This window comes from Passer domesticus, chromosome 6, assembly GCF_036417665.1.
Source record: "Passer domesticus isolate bPasDom1 chromosome 6, bPasDom1.hap1, whole genome shotgun sequence".
NCBI classification, from domain to species: domain Eukaryota; kingdom Metazoa; phylum Chordata; class Aves; order Passeriformes; family Passeridae; genus Passer; species Passer domesticus.
In genome coordinates, this window is record NC_087479.1 from 38,208,015 (window position 1) to 38,227,331 (window position 19,317).

The following is a 19,317-nucleotide window of genomic DNA, read 5'->3' on the forward strand; positions in this document are numbered from 1 at the left end:
AATGTTTTAAAAAGGGCACATACTAGATGAATATGTTGCTGACAGCCCCACTGTATTCTTAATAATCCATTTCACAAGAAGAAAAGCTTATAGTGCACAGCCTTGAATTTATTTTACATCTATCATGTTTTGCAGTCCTGGCCCTGTCTCTGAGATTTTTTTAAGCTCTTCATCTCTCAGGTACATTAAATAGTATTGGAATGTCTGTGTGTTGCCTCTGAGTATTGCTTTTATGTGAAAGACAGCAGTGTTCCATAGGACAGAAATTAGATATGCTCCTCTGGGGCAAAATACTTGTAAGTCTCAATGCCAGCCAGTTGAGTGCAGCACCCATATTCTCATGTGGTTTTCAGTGTTGGTCGCTGCTATTTTTGCTGAAAAGCTGTGTCCTGACACAAGGTAGACAAATGAGAATGGAATATATGTGAGGGATAAGGAACAAAAAGATGTACTTCAGACATTGCTAATTCAGAGTATTAGATGCATTTGACCTGCAGTTGTTGAAAACTGCATCTATCAGATCCCTTTCATTCACTTAGTGCAGTAATTTTACCAAAAGAAAGTGGGCAAGACTCTGACAGAATGCTTTTGAACTCAGTGCTGCTCTTTGCTCACAGTTTTATCATCTGGTTATTTATATATTTTAAAAATATTTTTTTTTACTGAAATCTCTGTACAAAGAGTGAATCTCTTTGTTTATAGAACCTATGCTACCTTCTCATCTTTCTCCTCTCCCTTTTATCATTCTTTTATTTTCCTACAATACTTTAAAAAAAATTAATCATGCACTTGGCTATGCCCGCCAATATTTTTGTATTGTAAGATGGCTATTATTTTGGTCCACTGATACCAAATTTAGAATTTTGGAATTCTAACAAATGTTAGAATTTATAGATATACCTAGACTATGTTAAAAGGATGTGTGAAGTGTTGCACTTGTTTTAAAACTGCTTTAGTTAAACCTTTAGCCACTGGCTCTGTTCTGTATTATGATACTGATTAGTAACATATTCACATACTGCTGTAATTTCTCACAGAACAGATGCCTTGGTGCATTGGCTTTTATTTTTTTCTGTGACTACATCTTAGGTACAGCACATAGGACAAACCTTATGGTAGAGTCAGAAATAATTTCTTCTCAGGAGTGGTTCTGTAGTACTACTGTGACACCAATGACAAGTGTGGGTACAGTTGCATTTGTAGCAGTGAAACACAGTATTTCCATCCTGACAGAAACTGCAGCATAAGGGTGGGGGATCTGTGATTCTGTTGTGCTGGACTTTGTGTTCAGCATCACAGCAGGCAGCTGGGAAGTGTCCTTGTGTTGGCAGGAGGGTGGGGTGGGAGCAGAGCTCCTCCTCTCCTTGATCTAATGTAGTGCTACAGCTGTGAAGGCTCCACTCCAGGCAGCTGGGGCAGGTGGAAGGGGAGGCTGTGATCTTCTTCCCTGCTGAGATGTGTAAAATGGATTTTTTCAAAAGCTTGTAAACAAATAAATCCACAGTAGTTTAGATTTTTTAGAGTGGGAAAGTCAGGGTTCACAAGTGTTGTGTAGTTGTCACGTGTTTTGCCTCCAGCTCACTCATAATCTTTAAAAGCTAATGAGTGGTGGTTGGCCTTTGATTGTATCTCGATGTAAAGTCACTCTTGTGTTGACAGCCCTTGATAATTAATTGTTAGCAGACAAAGTGTCTCTGTGTGAATCATTCACACCTTACTTTTCTAATTCCACCTTGCACCCAAAACCTTTTAGTTCTATCTGGTCTCAATACAAAACAACAGGAGACCAAATTGCAGAAGTTCGAATATCTCCCCTGGTAACGTGTGGGAATTATTTTTTCCTCACACAAGTGTGCTTCTGTTATGGAACTTCATAGAGAGTCTGCCTCGGTGACACTGCTGTGAGTATTTCTGAGCCCATAGAAAACACAGGACCAATTGAAGTTGTTAAGAAAACATACACAAACATTTTTTAATAAAATCAGTGTTCTGTGGGAGATAATGATAAATTGCTTTTGCAGGGTTTTCTTTTCTGTTTCCATTGACCTATATAATGTGTAATGTGGTAATTCCTTTGTAGCCAGTGTTATTCTTGGTTTTGTTCCTTTTCTACAAGGGAAGTTATTGCACTGGTATTTTTTGTCGCATCACGTGTAGCAATTGTAATGTGTAGTGTGAAACACTTTGTTTAATTATCCTCAGATTAAAATATATTTTCTTTGAAGTAATGGGAAAGGTTTGACTTCCTATCTTGGATAAAATTGTTGTAAGGAGTTAAAACCTACCTTCTGGTGTGCTAGAGTAGCTTTTGTGCCAAATAAAATTGATATCTGTATTACATCTGCGAACAAAAAAAACCCAAACAAAACCCCCTTATTTTCTGTGTTTAACCTCTGGAACCTTACTAGTTCCTAATACAGTTTATTTAAACACCTGAGATCATAAAAAATTAAAATATATCTAATAAAAATCATCATAAAGGTCCTCAATGGTTTAGGCAGTCAGATAATTCTAACTTTAAAAATCTGTACAGTGTGGACAAGCACAGAAGAAGCATGGGCATCAAACTGTCCAAGAGTGAATGAGAACTGCATAAACAAATGGGACCTGGACAATCCTCACTTCCCATTCAGTAGGAGCCAGGAAAGCACATGAAGTCAGCTGGGAGTTGCTTAGCTGTCCTTATGGCATGATCCGTAAGGCTGAGTCCACAAAGCACAGAGCCTTGCTTTCAGCAGGAGAATCAGCTTATAAATCTGCAGCTCTTGTGTGCAGAAGCACAGGATGTGTGAGTTTACTTGTCAAGCTTTAGAGTTGTAGCTGGGGTTTTGCTTGAACTGGGAAATCAAGGTCTTAGGGAACACCAGGCAGATAGGCATGAAAAGTACTCGAGCTGGAGCAATGCTGAATGTTACTGAGCAGAGAGCTTCAGGTCAACTGAGCAGGATCAGTGTGAAATGTTGTGAAAGGCATTGGGAGCCCTTTTGCCCTAAGCATCTGCAGTGCTTTAAAGTGGCTTTGTCTCCACTCCAAACCCATAGCTGGAGCCAGCTGTTCACAGCTCTGACTTCAACAGTGCATGCACCTCTAAGAATCCTTTGTCCTATGTGCCTCTGCCAACTTAAGGCTGAGGAGGATCTCTGAGAAATTGTTCCTCCTTTTCAGTTTTGTTATGCTTCATTAGAGCTCAAATCTGTATGTCATCCTCCTCTAGAAGAAGGCAGATGCCACCAAGGAACAAAAGAGCTATGGTCACTTCTGTAGTTTCTTAGAACAATATTAATGCTACATTAGAATCTCTAAAGCAATGCCCAGATGCTTTGGAGGGGTGTGGGGTATAAATGAGTATGACAAGTGGGGTTTGACAGGCTCTTGATGGTAGGACTAAAGAAAAACCCAGTCATAACCTAATGATTAAATGAATGGACAAAGTTCATAATCAGACTGAGTATTTGGCTCTGAATGCTGTTTAAATTGGTAATGTATGGCTTGTCTAGTGCCTCTTGGATAATACTTGGAGAGTATGAACGTCTGAAATCAAAGTTTTTCATGCTCCTGAGAGTGATTTAACTGCTGAACTATCCTTTCCCAGATCTGCTTACCAGTTACCAGAGTCACACAGTATTATTCATCCATCTTGTTAGCACTGCCACCTGCCACAGGGCTTTATGAGCAAGTAAGCTGAATTTTAGTCCTGAACTACTGTTCTTTGTTTGCTACCTTTGTTTGCTTTCCTGAGGCTCTTGTCCCTATTGCATCTCCTCTGTAGATAAACTGAGGATGTGTTTTAGAGCAATCCAGCCTGCAGTTCAGCTAAAATGATCTCTTACAGTTCCATGGGAAGCTTCTTTTGTATTGGTGCTGAAATTATTTTATAGATGTCCCTACTTCAGCTCTGATTAGATTTTACAGACTAATTTAATGCCAGATATAAGAGGTACTGAAGACATGTCTGGTCAACTACTCTCTCCCGAGTCCTTGTGGAGTGTGAGATTGTCTCTACTGAATATTTATGAAGATTATCTTTTTTTATTTCTGAATATTTATCCAGAAGTGGGTGCTTGCACTCTTGCCTTGAAGAGTATACCATATTCTCATTCTTCTAACTCCAGAAGCTTTTCATCATACCAAGACTGTTCTCTCAGAATTATATTCTTGCTAACATCTTGAACAGTATATTTTACTGCCTTTCCCAAGACACTTAGCAGGTATTGATTGACAGGTTATTATCTTGCCATCTCATTCTTTAACTTCAAAACAGTAAATATTTTTCTGTCTTCATTTGTCTGCTTCTGTGTGGTTTTTTTGTTACTCATGGCTGCCTCTTTTTATTTTGCTTTTTTTCATCTGACGTCTCATGACTTTGGGGAAAAGCTTGTTTAGCCCACTGCATACTGAGTCAATTTAGGGGGCCTGTATGCTTGCAGTACTGATTCCTCCCTTGCCCCTCTTCAGTGGACTAACAAAATTGATTTCCACCTGGAGAGATCTCAGGGGTACCATTTATACTTTGAGTAGACTGATGAAATTTAGACACAGTTTGTTAGTCTGTGATTTGCTGATTTTGTTTTCTTTTACATTTTCATGCTAACCAAGCATTGCCATGCAAGTGGCTGGTACTAGCACCTTGTACCTTTTCCTTGTGCTGACCATGTAAAGCCACTAGATTTGGTGCTTGAGCACAAGCAGAGTACAGAAATGTTCATGTCTCCAGTGGAGTAGCTGTGATTTGAGCAGCACAGTGAAGTTTGGGGACTCGTTCTCAAAACCTTTTTCTGTCCTTAGGACAATTTATGGCCATATATATCCCTCATCTCTGCTGTTCAACTTTTCAGTTTAAAAATTTAAGGCAATTAAATAACTACCCCCAACAAAAGCCAAACCCATTCTAGCTGCCTAATCCCCATGGGGCATTATAGTTTTCCCATGCTTAATAAATGTTAGTAAGTTGCAACAAGTGTTATTAATTATAACTTCACAGCATGTTCTTTTCTTTTCCTGATAAAGCTTGGCTTTGATCATTTACATGGATCAGGTTTCTCTGAAGCCTTTGGAAAGAAATACCAGCTAGTGCATCTTCTGTCCTAGAAAGGGGTTGGCATGCTCTCCTTACTCAAGTACTGTGTTGGTAAAGGAGCCCAGGCTTTCTCCTGAGTTACTGATCTCAGCCAAAGACCTTACCTGCCATTGATGTGGAAGGACAGATGTCTTCTAGCTAGCTGCAGAAAGGAATGGTCCTGGGGGCTGCTCAGACAACTGTACAAAAACCAGTTCCATTCCCAGGGGAAGAGTGTAAGACCCTCTCAGCCAGAGCTCTGCTACAGAAGTGCTGAAAGGAGAGGAAAGAGGAAGAATGATCCAGAACCCTTCTTCAGAGGTCTGTTGTGCAGCATAACAATCCATGGTCTGTTAAAAGCTGTTCACTATTTTTAAGTGAAAACTGGGAAGAGACATGAATAGCAAGTTAAACGTTATTTCTTTAGCTATTTGTTAACATAATTCTCCAATGCTCCCAGTATAATTGTCCCAGTTTCAGTCATTGTTGTGGATATTCAGTTCCCATTTGGACAACACAGGGAAGTGGTCAGCTGCCATCTGCTAACAGAAGTACCAGCCTTCCCTACAGAGTGCACAGATGTGGCTGGAAGATCTCACTTAACAGCCAGATACTGCATGTGTGAACTCCCAAGTAAAACTGGTGAGAATGCCCGGGAGTGTAGCTTTCTGTGAGTCATGCCCATCACCAAGCTGATTGCATCCATGTGTCTCCATGCTCTGCAGCCTTTAACATGAGTTTCTCTAATAGAGGGGGATGTGATTTTTAAGGCAGTTCTAAAACTATCTAAGTAAAAGTAAGTGAAGTATGCTGGATAATGAAAAGCGTTTGAAAACTCCAGTGGTGCATGTAGACGGGTAATATTCACTGCTTGTTTTTATCTTATTAAATGCATACTAGCACTTGAATTGTGTTGTTTTAACACCTCCAAATAGCACATGCTCAGAAAAAGAAGAGTTGACATCACAGTAAGTGTTAGCAAGGGACTCTCAACTTGCACAGCATTATCACTTATTGTATATGAGTATACATATAGAACAGGCTTGCTGGGTCATTGAGTGTGCTCCTCCATAGCAGCAACAACTGTGTTAAACTCTGAAATAGTCTCAGAAAATGAACTCCACATATTATGGGTGATAATATGCTTCTTATCAATGCAGTATGAATTGATAACCTGTAATAAAAGATCAGCTATTGCAACTAAAATGTGCCATGAAGCAGAGCTGGAAGGTTTGAGGATATCACTAGAGTGTTAGGCCAGTGTATTTGCATAGCATTTATTAGCCAAAATTTGTCGATTGTTCTAGGAATTAGACTGTATATCTCATTATAGAGAATGGCAAAAACACCTGCTGGCATTGTGACTGGCCTGTGAGGCAGTGGCACAGTACAGAGTTTCCTTCCTCTCCAAATTCTTGTGAATGATGTAATGTCAAGAATGAGCAGGTCACAGCACTTCAGCTGCTGTCCATGCCATTGCAGTAAGAACAGCAGCACGTGGAGTGGTCCATTCCCTGGCATCTTGGAGCTTTGCTTGCCTTCTGCAGTGTTACTCTATGCATGTGTCCAGACCCCCACCCTCCTACCCCAGCAGAGGAAAACATGAAAGGGCATTTTGTCTCACAACTGGTTTGCTCTAAAAAACAAGAGATGAGGTTGGGAAAAGTGTTTGGCAGTGGTTTTTCCTGAGCCTCAGGTTAGACAGTCTAGACTGGAGTCCTCTGTTCTCTGCTCTCACAATTTCTGAGCTCTTACAGCTGCCTGGTCTCTCTGCAACTGTTTTGCTAAGCTTTCCTACCTGATTTGCTCATATCTTTTGCTGCTTTTGTACTGCATATCCATCCCAAAATCAGGCTTACCTTCCCATCTCCTTACTTGAGGAATCGGTGTATAGTCTCTGTCTAGAAGAGAATGAAAGTATGGAGTGGGAGGCTTGTGATGACAGCAAATCAAGTGCTCTCAAACACTGGAGTAAATACAGAGTAGTTTTTGCTTGGGCTCTGCATAGGTGCTACCAAGGTCAAAATACTGCTCATTTGTAAATCTGTCCTGAAACACACACAGATGCCTACTGAGCACCCAAATCATATGGAGATGAAATGGAAACAAATCTGCTTCCTGATTTCTCAAATATAAAATTAGCAGATGTGTGTATATTTCTTTCTCATGCTGCAAAATCCCTTATGACAGTACTTGGGATAGTGTTACAGAATTGCTGCCTTTTGAAATTGGTTTTTATTTTCTCCTTCCTTTTGAACTTCTCCTGTATTGATATTTTTTGCCTACTGGATGAAAAAGTGACCGAAAAGATTTTTTTTCTTCATCTTTGTCTTGCAAGTCTGACAGATAGGGGCTCTTAAGCCAGCACACCATTGCTAAATTATGATATATTATTGCTTCTGTTTCTCTGCTCTCTGGCTTTGCTGCTGGAAGGATAGGGAAGTTAGGAACAAAGGTTCAGGCTGCCTTTGGAGGTGGGAAACCTGAGGAAGGAAGACCATGACTAAGCAATAAGAGAAAGGGAATATTGTAGAGGGAAAGGAAAAGGTGCCCAACAGAGGTGAGACTGCACCAGCAGTCACAGAAGTGGGATGTCAACACTGAAAGCAGTCCTGAAAGAAAGGTTAATATGTGTTTGGAGCTTATCACTGGAAGCACAGGCAAGCTTGTTGTGGTCACACAAGAGAGCTGAAGTGGTGACACAACAGATTCTAACCTTGGCACGTACTGAAACATTTTTTAAAAGCATTCACTTTGCAAATGAGTGTCCCTTTAACACATAGAAAAAATTGTGTGTGTTCTACAGATCTCTTCTAAGACAAGAGAGCTAACATGTAAATATTTAATTCTATTCCCTTTGGTAGGATGGAGGCATTTGCCATGACTTCCTTGCAGCTGTGGCCTGTTCCCATGTGGTGTGTGACCTGCTTGCAGGTGCCCCTGTGTGCAGTGGGGTTTCTCAGCAGGGCAGGTGCACTCTGCTAGGTCAGCCCCACAGCTCGAGTTCTCAGGCCAGGCTGAAACAAATGGTTCCATGTCTTGCTAACACATACACTCTTCTCAGGCTGTGGAATTTAAATGAAACCAATGGTAAAGCCTAGGCATGTCAGGAAACTAAATAACAGGTGAAAGACTATGTATAAATATATATATAGGGAGAGTAAAGGGTTTTAATATGTATAGGTATATATGTAAGAAGAAAGGAAAAGGAGTAATTTTCATGTGCAGCTGGAGGAAGGGAAGACTGAAAGACTGCCTTGAAGGAACTGGAGGTGTGGAGGAGGGACAGACATAATGTACTTTTTTTCCTGATGGAAATTAGAGTTCAGAATTTTGCTGTAAATTTTCTGAGCAAGAGCAGCAGTTGATTGATTGTGTTTTAATTAGGTGCTGTAACGCACACACACTGTGGATGCATGTCTCTGAAAATTATGCCCTAAATTAACTCAGTAGTAAAAAGACTTCCTTTTTAGTGCAGTTAACAAACCAAACAAAACCCCAAACAGAAAAATGCCCTTAATCTATACTGATCTGTGGACAATTTAACTTCTAATTTAGTAAGTTACTTAAATTGTAAACTCATTTTCTGATGTGGTATATGAGCACCTTTTAGTTGTTGGGTCACTTCAATGGTGATTCAGGAAAGCAGACTTGGTAATTGGGTGTTTCAGACAGCAGTTAAATCCAGTTAAACTTTGGGTATCTTGAGCACATGTTGGTTTTAAGATGTGAATTTGACTTCTTTGAGCATGGGTTTTACAAACCTGTATGTTATTCCTGAGAGAAACAACAAAGGCAACAAGACACTTGCTTTAGTTGAATAAACCAAAACACTTTAGTTGAATAAGGTGTTAAATTGTCTACTGAAATTCTGGGGAACCATTTTTACTCTTCTCAACGTTGGAAAAAAAGTAAAATTACTTATCTTCATTTTGGAGGGATTTATAGTTTTAATAAATGTAGTATTCCCCAATAATGCTGCCATGCTATTTTGTTCCCTCTAAAGATGATTTGGAGATGTAGAGCTAAATTTGTAAAAATAAATCTGATCATGCTAAATTGAACTTCAGTTTTCACAGGAATTATGATCTAGTTCATTAAAGTAGACATGGAGAATTTTTTTGACTTTATTTTTTCCATATCTAGAACACTTCATTCAAGAGAGAAAAAGTTAAAGCTTGTCAAGCTGTGGGATTCCCATCTGGATTTTAAAAAGCGGGCTAAAAATTTGCTAACATTCTGCAGAAGAGATTTTAAATGTAGATAATTATGTCAAAATTGTACATTAAAGTTATGCTGAGGAGCTCTGAGTTCTTGGCGCAGTCAAAGCTCTCAGGCTGTTGGCTCGTGTGCTCCTTGCCTTGCTTATGGCAGTGAGTGGCTGATGGAATGGGGGTGATCTCACAGGACACGGGCTGAGCTTCAGATTTGACCAAGTTTATCCAGCCAGCCTGAAAGCTGCAAGCATGTGGTTTGTCAGGTGGTGTGTTAGTCTTGGTAACATTTTGTTTGTAATTAATCAACTTCAAATATAAACAATCATCAAACATCATCTTTCATGTAGATTGTGTGTAAGCAGAGGAGCAAAGAATAATGGTAATGGAGAGGGACTATGTTTCACTGACTCCTCAGGTGTATGAACCTGATATTTGTTTAATCCTGGAATGTTTATCTGTAGTACTGGAAAAAGTCTTCCAGAATTAAAGTATTTTAATAGTTCGGAAGACAGTAAAGGTATTGTTTTCCAATTTCTGGTTTTATGGTATGCAATTAAAATGGAGAAGTAGAATCCCTCCCCCTCCTCCTGTTCCTGCCCTCTGGCAAAAAGGTCAGTAGATGTTTGTGATCTCTGTCATTTGTATCTAAATTCAGCTGGCATGCTCTGTTGACTTGTACATTTGTAATGGATCACAAGTTCATAAACGACAACAGCAGTAGAACATGGATAGAGGCCTAAATGCAAAGGGATTTGCAATGTCAGCTTTATTAACATGTAAGCTTCTCTCTCATATTTGTGATAGCTGATATGGCATATCTCTCCAATATTTTGGTTATCATTGACAAGAAATTTAGCTTGTGACTTTTATCTGATTTGGTACTTTGATTATAAATCATGAAACAATTTCTAGCAAGTGCTTCAGGGGGAAGTAGTATTTGCAATGGATTTGCCCTTGAAAGCAAAGGCCCTTTATTAATGGTTCCAGTTTTATGAGTTGGTTAAAAACAAGCTTTTAGAATATACAATTCTCTTTTGGAAAAGTTAGTATTCACCTAAATGTAACTTGTGGAGGTAGAGTCAAGACTTTGAAATGGAGGATTAAAGACTATTTGTAGAGACCTTACTCAATGTATTCTGACTTTCTGAGATGTAGAGCTCTTTCAAGGATAGAAAATAAATGACTTTTCAGAGGTTGGATGAGAACTAATTCCATGTATTGCTCTGGGTGGTAAACATTGATTTCCTCTTTGAGTGAAGAAGCTTAGAATGTGTGAAATCCTCTTTAAGATGAAGAGCTCCCAGTGCCTCAGCAGGGCCAGCTTTTCCTGCAGTTACTGCAGTTTACTGCAATGTTTACATTGTTGGGAGTTGAGCAAGGACTTTCTTTTCTCAGTACATAATTTTGCAGAGATTAACATGGGAAGCAAAACATCTTCCTTGTGCTATACTTTTGGAAGGCATTCTGTATGTAGTTATTTTCCAGTTATATTCTTAACTTTAAAATCAGACGTTTATCACTATAAACTTCTCATGTAAAAAGATTAATTTATGATTATTTATTGAGAGTAAATTACAACAATACTGTGTTGAGTTTCTAAGGTAGGCATAGATGGCCACCTAATGTTTTTATTGGCATTTTGTTTTAGCAGATGTCTTTTCTTTTCCTGACACCATACTAAAAAATATGTGGCGTATATAGTAATCCTAATGAGCTAGATGCATTCCTGAGTTTAAAAAAAACCTAGTGATAAGTTTTTGAATTCCAGGGCAAATACATTTACTTATTTCCTTTATAACCACTTTAACAGTGGCTGGTTCAGTGTTTGATCCCACCATAGGTGGTCACTGAACATGTACTTTAGCAGACTTTATAAAAAAAAGTCTCAATGAAGCACTGTCATTAGTTAATATACTTTTATCTTCTGAAGAAGTGATGCCTTTTTTTCAATTTCTGTAAAGTCAGATAATAAAACAAGAGCTGTAGTAAGGATGGATGCATATATAATATGCATTTAAAATCTCCTTGATGAAGCCTGTCAAAGTATTTCTTTCTGTGGACGTAATCAAATGCCTGGATTCATTTGAGGTGTAGAGAAGCCAAAGCCAAGTCTGTCCTCATCTTTTTCAGGAATAGAAAAATTCATTAATGTACAATGAACACATGTACACATTACATTGTACATGTAATGTACAATGTGCAATTGTATTCAGAATCCCTGGTTTTTTGGTTATAGAAAGACTAAAACACTGCAGTTTTTTGGTGCCTATCAAAACATTCAACACTTGAATTTGTTACTAGTGTGTTCATTTTTACTGCCTTGTATGTGAGCATACATCAGCTCATACATAAATGTACATTCTCAGATAAAGCTTGAGGCAGAGGTCCTCTGGTGAGGAGATAGTAGATTGCTGTGTCTCTGCCAATAAAAATTTCAGTAACATGTTTAATAGTATCCAGGTATCGTTTTCTGGGCAGTTTGAGTGTCTGCCAAAGATCTATGTTGGGAAATGAAGTAGAAGATTCCTGATGTAGTATTTGTACCTGGAAAAGAGCTGAATCTCCAGTGTGAAGAGTGCAAAGTCAGGCTTCTTGCTGTACCCATTGAGTCACTCTTGAAAGGAGAGAGATAGTTCTGGACCAGTAATACTCAGCACATTCATTAGTGCTTTTCATCTGGATTACAGTTACTAAGTTTGCAAATGATGTGCACTTGGGAGGGACTGCAAATATGTTGAAGGACACAGTGAGAATTGAGCATAATCTTAGCAGGCTGGAGAAGTGGTTTGGGAGGAAAGTGGGATGACGCCATGTAAAGAAAAGCATCAATTTAGACTTTAGAGTAATAAGGGGCATAAAATGCTTGAACTGAGAGTAAAGAATAAGTGGCTAGTGGGCAGTTCTGAGAAAAAAAGATCTGATGATAATTTTTAGTCTGTGGCCCACCAAGACTGAAGGGTTAAACTTGTGGAAAGGATAGCAGAGTGCCCACAAAAGCCTCATGAAGTAATCCCTAAGGCCTGAACTGAAGTGTGGTGTTTTGTTCTGGGCATCCTCCAGGGAGGAGGTGAAGCAGTGGGAGTATAGAGGAGAACAGTGAGGATCATCAGCCTTAGATAACTTGGTGTCTGGATGAGAACTGAAATATCGGGGCTGGGTAATCTAAAGAAGAAAAGATGGGAAAGGGGATTTAAAAAATAATCTTCAAACACTTAAAATTCTGCTGAAAAAATTTTTTAGAAATCCTTTGTGTACTACAGGGTGTGTAGGAGAAGTAGTAAAGAACACTAAACTGCTCTAGTAAGGTTGATGCATGTTGGGAAAATACTTCTAACAGAAAGAATTCTGTCAAATTGGGAAGTCGATTGGGATATCATGGAGTCTTGATTGTTGGCTTTCTTTCCCATCTGCTGTTGGGTGTTTCTCAGGAAAACCATAAACCTTGATTCTTCTGTGGACAATAGATAGATTAGATGACTTTTTATAACTTCTTATATACTTTTTATTTATGGTCTGCTTTTTTTTTTTTTTGTTTGAACAGGGTTTGGATTACTTCCATTTTGTTAGATTTTTTTTTTCTTTTTGGCACCTCATGTTTGCAGCTTTGTCTAAAGTGCTTTTATGGATGAGACATTTTGGACGCTGTCTATGACTTTTCAAGTGTAAAAATACTATGATTTAGCCTGCTGGGTCCAAATTTCTCTGAACAACTCTCTACAAGACCTAGCAGTAAAAGTAAAGTCAGTTTTCTTAATAAAAACATTTTTTACATGCTATCAAGAATGGGTAATTTTTCTTCTGTGATGGTTTGAGAATTATGGCTTGGGGTCACATCAAAAACTGCAAGCAAATTTGATACTGAAATTGTTTCATTTGTCCCTCTTCCTTTCCATTTTATCGAACTGGCAATAATGGAGACATGTTTTAATTTTCATATTTCACTTTTTAATTTGATCTATTAATTTTAAATATAAACTACCTTCCTGGACCTACTTAAGGCTGTTTTAGAGTCTGAATATCTTGGCACATTTAATGTAAGTGGAATATTGTATAGAAATTTCTTATAATCTATTCTGTTTTGCTTTTTACTGCTGACTTCATCATTCAAACACAAATAGCACATGCCCAGCTGGGATAACTTAATTATGTTCAATTTATGTAACTTAATTATTAAACACTAGTTTTTAGAGATTTGACTTCTGGGCTCCTTTGAGCACTGTTGTTGGATTAAAGGAACAGCTGTATGGAAGAATACATTTTAAAGAAATTATTTAAATTTGTTAAAATTGCACCTTTGGTTTTACATTCATTTTTTCCCCTTTTCTTTCTGGGATCCTTTTCTTTCTGAATTTCAATTAGGTTGGTAAAATACTACTTTAAAACCACAATAAGCAAACTTATACAATGAAAAATTAGAAGATAAAGATGTACTTTGCCTGAAATGTATTCAGAATGCTCTCAGAAATTAGATCTTGGGGTGTTCATGAAATGTGGCAATGTAATAGCAGGAGAATTTTTTTTCCTCTGCTTCTCAGCAGAGACCCCACAGAATGGTTGTCTGAACATAGTGCTGTGAGTGGAAGGCTGAAAAGTTTGCTGCTAGCACTGGAAGACCATGGATCATCTGTTGTATGTCTGAGTGGGCAAGATGTTTTGTGGGATGGAATTAGATTGCTCAGGAACTGGAGAGCTGAGTGGTGTGTACATGTAGACACTGACCTTTGTAAATGTTCATCACTCCCTTCCTTCTGCGGGCAGTGATGCACTTCACAAGGGTGATTCAGAACCTGGTGTGAATCATCTTCTGGAGGTCCTGCTTGTGTAGGAAGATAAGGAAAATTGTGCCTCTCATTTAGGGATTCAGTCAGCTGCTTAAAACTAGGCTGGATAGATCTAAGCCAAGGTCCCTGCATTTTGAAAAGTAAAAACTAAAGAACAAATGAGAGATCACATTATGGTTACCTGCCTTAGTCTGTTAGATCCGTTTCAGGACATTTCAACACAAGATACCAGAGTGCTCAGCCTGTCCCATTTTGTGTGTGCTCTGGGGGTGTGTGGCAGGCCATGTTCCTGCCTTTAGAGGGGCACAGCAGTTTGCATTTGAGAGCCACCACGGTTCACCTGGGCAAAAGTCCCAGATGGGAAACTTAAAGCAGGTGAATGCTTAGTATGGTAAGTAAATATACTTACTATAGTAAAATAAATGTATATTCAGGCATTCAACAGTTAGTCCTTGCTCCCCTAACACCCACTCTCCCCCAATTTCTGGAATTTTTGAGAGAGGAGTATGATCATATCCATCCGTCCATCCATCCCAATTCTCATGAAGTGGGAGAGCAGTTCTGACCACCGCTGTGGTGATGTTATAAGCACATCTGAGCTGAAAGCAAATGCAATTAACCTAAACCATTTTTTTAACAACACAGAAAATGTTTCTGAGCCTGTATTTTGAATATTTATTTCTAGAATACCTGCCATTTTAAAGCAAAAATTTTATAGTGAAAATGTCGATAATTTTTCTTCAACTGTTTTGCTTAGGAGTTGGTTTTATTCCAAAAGGAAAGATAAATTCAGATGTTTTTCTTCTTCATGGATTCATTTTTTCCTATTCGTTCATTAACCACAGCAAAAATACTTGCTCTGCTTTGTTAGGTGTGTCCTTTTGGACTGCATCTTACAGGCTGTGTTCAGACTAAATTTAGAGGGAGCTTCACCATTCGTTGCAGCCCTGTAATTATAACTGCAGCAACCTCAAAGCTGATCCAACTAAATTAAAACACAAATTGCTTCTGCTGCTCGTGCTGTTTGGATCACCTGAGTATTTCTTCAGTTAGTGATACTTCTGAAATTGGAGAATTTTTGGCTTTGAAGAAGTGGAAAAAAAATAGCTCAGCTAAGCTTTGACATGAGAAACCAAGAGGGCCAAATTCTCTTGGCCCTGTTTCTGATGATTTTCTTCTGTTCCCACTATCTGGAGGTTTTCATCCAGTCATGACCCCATTGGCAAAGTGCCTGAGTCCTGCTGGTGAGAAGATGTCAATAATTCAGATCACAATGTGCTGGCAATTCAATCAAATAGAAAGTTACCTATGTTTCAGAAACATTTAAAATTCCTAGTTATGTAGGAAGTTAATTTGAAAGAGCAGCTGAATGCCTCCTGGAAAATTTGGAGAGTTTCTCTTTAGTACCCATTTTGCTGGCTTGCTCTTACCATATATTTTCTGAATTTCTCTAACCTTGTTCTTGATGACAAAAGGCATTTGCATGAAAACAGGATCTTTGTTTCTTAAGTGTTCATCTGTTCCTGCTGTTTATTTCCAACCTAAAGTCATAATCCTCCGTTTGTGGCATCACAATTGGTTGCAGTGGAAATTATTATGTCATCACAAATGGAGGATTATGACTTCAGGTGGGGGGATAAGCAGCAGGAACAGATGAACTCTTAAAAGCAAAAATGCTGTTTCATGTAAATGTCCTTGGTAATAAAGAAGAAAGGGAGGTGAAAGACAGAAAACCAGAAAATTGGTATGGGCAGACTTGTGTGTGAACAGTAGGGCAGCAGATTTTCCTTCAGGCAGGAACAGCTATTTTAAATTAAAGACATGTCCATGTTGAATTTAGGCTTTTAAATGTTTTCCCCTCAATTAAAAAAAAATTATAAATACTGATGTTGTTACTCAAATACTGAGATGCCTACACTTTTCAGGGAGAAATTTTTCATCTTTGTTAAGCATTCTTTTATTCCTTTGTGTATCTGTTTGTCAAGGTTCTTCTAATCTTAGGGGAGTTTCCCTTTTTTTGCCTGCTGATAGGATTTTTCAAGCCCAAACCCCACCATTTGGAATGGAGCACCTGCCCTGTGTGAAGCAGGATGACCATGGTGGAAGCTCATCTAAACCACACTGCTGAGCCAATCACTCAAATGCTTTTCACAGGCTGTTTCCATTTAAAACCACAAGCAGCAAGCTGACATTTCTCTTCAGCATCATAAGATGGAAAGCTCTGAAATACCCAGAAGCAATCTCAGCTTGTACCTTATTTGGCTTTATCTGAGCATTTTCCCCCACCCCCCCATCCTACAGCTGCTCTATCCTTTAGTAAAAGGAGGTTAAAAAATTATTGATGCAAACTAAAAGGCTTATAAGAACAGAAACTAAAATAACAAATAGAAATGAGGATAGGGAAAGATTAGTAACAAAGCCTATTGTCTGTTTTCTGTGGTAGAAGCCAATTTGACTTGCTTTCATTAAAATTCTCCTTGTTAACTCGGGTGGTGTGTTGGTGATGGACTATTTGATGTCTGAGAAGTGGTGAGAAGTTAGCTGTCTAATGATGGGCTAATTAGAAAGCCCATCCTAGCAGGATCCATGGAAATTGATTTGCACAGTGCCATTTTTGCTAATGACAGTCATGAATACGTTTGCAGTCCTTTACTTACTCTTCCTACCCCCAGCTAATGAAAGAAGCGATCATTAAGAGCTCAGCTATAGTCTATCTGAAGTTTTCTTTGCCTTGTAGGAATAGCCATACTTCAAGAACTTCAGCTGTAAGTAATATTCTTCCTAGAGAAACACATACCTGATGTTTGCCTCCTCTAAAATGAGCGTGTTTTTCTATTTTATGTGGTTTTGTGTTATCCTCACTGAATAGAAAGTGAGTGTCCTTTCTGTGCTATTTACAGAAAATGACCATCACTGCATGGGACTATAAGAAGCCATAAATATGTGGTCTGAATAAAATTAAAATTAATTAGACAGTTTTTCCTACAAGGGCATGACATGTCCATCCACAACTAGGTCAAGCATTTTTAATATTTATCAGTCTAAGGAAAACAAAAACTATTACTCTTAGTATCCCTTCTTATGATTTTATTTACCCAATTGCTTTCAGATCCCCTTAATCTGCCCAGATGGTATTTGCCCCAGCCAGGTCCATATGGCCCAGTATTCACAAACTACAAGTTTTTGCACAAAGACCTCCTGAATAAAATATGACAGTCAATGCAGTGTGGCTACCCCCAAGTACATCCTTCATTGTCCATAGGGCTCTAGCTTGCTACCACATTCCAAGCTTCTCAAGGCCTTCTCTGGTCAATAATGATCTGGCATTGCACTGCTCTTCTGTTTACTTCCTGTACTTTAACTTCTGTTTACTTCTGATTTAGTTTCTGTAAATTCTGCCGTAATTAAAGAAAAATACAGACCTTTTCAACTATCCCTAAATGTACCTCTTTCAGGCGTGTTCTGACAGATGAAACCAGGAGCTGGGGGTATTGCATTAAGTTCCAGGAGTTAGCTGTACCAAAGTTTTCATATGTTTTCAGTGAAATGGATGTCCTATAAAACCTGTCAGGCATAGGTGGAATCTAAGAAATAAAAGTGAAAAGTGTAAGTGGGCAAGCAACTGGGAGTTGAAGGTAAGAGGGCAAGCAAAGAGAATGGTGAAATGTCATTGCTGGCAGCAGTGAAGGAGTCTGAGGCTGGGCAGTGAAGACTGGAAACAAGGGGAATGGATAGCCTGAAGCTGCTGATATCTGGATGGATTAGAAGAAGGGACAGCAGAGGAATCAGAGTGAGTTATCAGAGACAGAATAAGAATGGAAAAGGAAGGAGGAAGGTTTGAATGACTGTATCTGAGTATCTTAGGTTTCTTCATAGTTAAAAGAGACAAAAAGAAAACAGGAATTCTTGGGGAGCCATAGACAGCAAGAAAGTGGGGAAAACTTGGAAATCTTCATGAGAGATTCTATTAAGAGGACAGCTAATTTCCTTTGGAACAGGGAGATTAGACAGTATCACAAAACAACATCATGTTGGTTTTAATGTCTGATTCAAATATGAACAAGAAAAGTCCATGTAATTGTAAGGAAAACTAGTTACCTTGACATAATAACAAGGGGAAAAAAAGAGATTGTCCGCCTTGCCACAAAGCAATGTAGGTGAAGTCAGCACTTTAATTTATTTCTGAGACTGAGCCTGCCCACTTTATCTTGCCTGCACTCTCTACACTACTTCACTTTGAAGACGTTCCTATACATTAGTTCCCTGAAGCAAAAACCTTATCTGATTTTAACAGTGAAAATAACTGTAAGTATATTCCTCTAATGGCTTGGGGTTTCCCCTGAAAAAATATATTTTCGAATTAAAAATTTATTTATAGCTCCTCCATTCAGATTTTGTTTTGTAGCACCGGTAAAATATATATGCATGCACATATTATACCTATATATGTATATATATGAGATGCATCTAGATCTGATAGGTACAAGATTTTGAATTTCTTTGCTCTTTCAGTATTGCCTCCTAGCACTAGCTACTCATTAGTTTTGTGGCCTTTCGTAATATTTATTCCTTTTTGTTCCTGTAGTGCATCCTACGAAAGACATTAAGAAGAAATAGCAAACCTTTATGTACCTCCTGCACTATTATTGAAGGGGGATTTCAGTATGATGCATATCATTCAACATCTAAATATGCTAACGCGTGTAAAGAAACAACTAACACTTTCTTTAAATTAACCTTTTTTGGCATTTTTTGTATGCTAAACTTACTTAAAAATAAAAATTAACCTGGAAAAGCAGTTGAATGGAGCATTACTCAGATAAAGATATTCCAGAAAATCAGAGACGACTATGCATGGAGCAGATGAGAAGATATATATGTAGACTATATTAGGACTTTGAGAAGTAATATTTAGAAAAATAAATTATGAAAGATATGGGTATACCATAATGTGATCTGCTAGCATTGCATAACATACAGTATTGATGACTGATCTTTTTAAAGAAATATTGCTATATACAGGCTCAAACTTTGGTTTAATTTAAAGTTCAGGTCATGTAGCTGTTTACTTAAAAATAAATAGTCTAGATTAATGACTTGTTGGCATGCTTAGAACAAAATAAATGTCAATGTGGACAAGTGGTTTGTAGTGTCATTTACTCCTGCACAATTCTGATCAACATATTAGGTAACTGTATTATATTGTGTAAAGCAGATGTAAAACCATATTGAGTGATAGAAATTTGCTGAGACACTATTAACA

General features: G+C 38.3%; 1 protein-coding gene and 2 long non-coding RNA genes across 7 annotated transcripts in view; 2 read left to right on the top strand and 1 right to left on the bottom strand.

Moving 5' to 3' along the window:
- LOC135303213 (transmembrane protein 263-like) overlaps positions 1-19,317 on the top strand; it is a 231,183-nt gene that overhangs the window by 85,485 nt on the left and 126,381 nt on the right. The gene's annotated exons all lie outside the window — the stretch shown is intronic.
- On the bottom strand, positions 1,056-15,582 carry LOC135303214 (uncharacterized). Of its 2 annotated transcripts, XR_010364696.1 has the most exons (6): positions 15,485-15,582; positions 15,088-15,295; positions 13,993-14,086; positions 5,182-5,329; positions 2,286-2,341; positions 1,056-1,450 (listed from the first exon to the last, which is right to left on the bottom strand). It is a non-coding gene; the product is annotated as an uncharacterized LOC135303214 (long non-coding RNA). The 2 variants fall into 2 exon arrangements; XR_010364695.1 differs by lacking the exon at positions 2,286-2,341.
- LOC135303215 (uncharacterized) lies at positions 15,193-19,193 on the top strand. The gene is made up of 2 exons (XR_010364697.1): positions 15,193-15,798; positions 16,086-19,193. It is a non-coding gene; the product is annotated as an uncharacterized LOC135303215 (long non-coding RNA).